Raw genomic sequence first — 2,493 nt, forward strand, 5'->3', positions numbered from 1 at the left:
TTGTTTTCTTAATATGAGGAAACAGAGTGGGAAAAGAGTCATCAAAATCAAAGAGACTGGCACAGCACTTGCCTGGCAAGTGCAAGGTCGTGAGTTCAATTCCAGTATCAGAAAAAAAAAAAAAAAAATCAAAGAGACTACAAACTCTTTCAAAATTATCCTAAAAATTATCTTTTGATTCCACAACTCCAGTCTACTATATATCCTAGAGAAACTCTTGTATATATTTGCCAGGATACTTATATGAGAATATTCATGGCACACTGTTTCTGGTTTTTGTTTTTTATTTTTGGCTTTTTGAGACAGGGTCTTGCTACATAGTTCAGGCTGGTCTTGAACTATGTAGCCTAGGCTGACCTCCTGCCTCAGCCTTCTAGATGCTGGGATTACAAGTATATATCACCACACCTGACTGTTTTTAGTAGCAAAACAGAACAATAATAACAAAAATGTCCACCAACAAGAGAATGGATAAATTGGAGTGCAATAGAATATTACACAGCACTAAAAATGAATAAAGCTATATCAACTGCATGAATAAGTCAATCTTGGAATTGAGGGGGAGAAATAGAGAAGCCCTAACACAATGTAGTATCACTTCATAAAGCTCAAAATCCAGCAAAATTATCCAATATATCATTTAGGGAAGTGTACTTACCTTCCCTTTAGGAGAAATGAAATAAATACAATCCTACGAGGGGATCACAGGTAAGGCAAGACAGGAGGAGAGCTTAGGAGAGGAACTGGAAAGTAGCTTCAGCAGCTGTAATAGTGCACTCACTAGAGCAGTGTGTCTGTGAGTGGCTGCCTCGTCATGTTCATAACTTACAGAACGGGAGGCTGGGGATTTAGCTCAGCGGCAAAGCGCCTGTCTGGCAAGTGCAAGGTCATGAGTTCGGTTCCCGGTAGCGGAGGAAATAAATAAATAAATAAATAAATAACTTACAGAACCTATTCTTGAGTATGTAACATATAAACCAGCAACTGAATACCCCCTTGCTGGTGGTACAGTCCTAGGTATTCCATAAGCAAATAACAGCTAAAAATCACTATTGGCTCCTAGTTACTGAGCATGTCCTAAGCTCCAAGCACCGCTGAGCTGTATAGGTATCTCATTCCATCTTCACTTGCCTCTGTAAAGAAAATATCATTATTAGATTTATTTCATATATAAGGAAACAAAGGCTTAGGAAAATTAAATGGCTTGTCCAGAGTCACTCAGCCTCAAAGTGGCAAAGTGTGACTGACCCTGTAGGCCGGGCAGGCAGCAGCATGCTATGCTGGCTCTGCCCGTGGTTATAATGAAGAGGGATTTGCTTACTTATTTTTTCCTTTCAGAGATATGTTTTGAAACTTATGGCGATAAGAACATTGAATTGTCAGTAAATAGTGCCCATGAAGGGATAGCGGATGAAATATGTTTGGTTTTGGTTTTGGGTTTTTGTTTTGTTTTGTTTTGTTTTTTGTCTTTTTGAGACAGGGTCTCCCTATGCAGTTCAGGCTGGCCTTGAGCTGACTTTGTAGCCCAGGCTGGTCTCAAACTCTCAAAGATCCTCCTGCCTCAGCCTCCCAAGTGCTGGGATTAAAGGCATGTGCCCCCATGCCTGGCCTTTTTTTTTTTTTTTTTTTTGTCTTTTGAAATATGTTTTTTCATCCGCAAAAGACTAGCTCAAAGGGAATGGATTTTTTTTTTAAATCATTATTTAATGGCCATTTATGCAGAAAACAGTTTAAACAGTATATAAAATTAGGGGCTGGGGATTTAGCTCAGCGGCAAAAGCGCCTGCCTGGCAAGCGCAAGGTCGTGAGTTTGGTTCCCGGTACCGGAGAAAAACAAAAAAAAAAAAAAGAAGAAACAGTATATAAAATTAAAATTATTTTCACATAAGGAATACACTTCAACTCACCATAGATAGAACAAACTTCAAACTGTAGATTTGAAAATGTTTAGATTTGGGCTGGGGATTTAGCTCAGCGGCAAAAGTGCCTGCCTGGCAAGCACAAGGTCGTGAGTTTGGTTCCTGGTACCGGAGAAAAACCAAAAAAAAATAAAAATAAAAAAATAAAAAATAAAAATAAAAATGTTTAGATTTGGCGGTGTGCCTCAGTGGTGAAACAGTTGCCTAGCAAGCAGGAGGCCCAGGTGGGAGGAGTTTTCAAAGATGTCATGTTAGATGTCTGAAAGAGATAACCACGCCCTGTCTGGGACTACTGTGGAGCTTTGTCCTTTGGAAAGTATTTAGAAAATGATGAACGTGTATTTTGTGGAAATGTTTGAGTGTAAGTCCAAATTTTTTTGTTTTTGTTTTTTGAGACAGGGTCTTGCTTTATAGTTTAGGCTGCCCTTGAACTAACTATATAGCCTAGGCTGGCCTTGAACTTGTGATAATCCTCCTGCCTCAGCCTCCCAAATTCTGGGATTACAGGCGTGCACCACCACACTTGGCAAAGTCCAAATTTTGCACCAAAACAGAAAAATTTCCTAGAAGTCCT

This window comes from Chinchilla lanigera, unplaced genomic scaffold, assembly GCF_000276665.1.
Source record: "Chinchilla lanigera isolate Chin_1 unplaced genomic scaffold, ChiLan1.0 scaffold00146, whole genome shotgun sequence".
Lineage (NCBI taxonomy): Eukaryota > Metazoa > Chordata > Mammalia > Rodentia > Chinchillidae > Chinchilla > Chinchilla lanigera.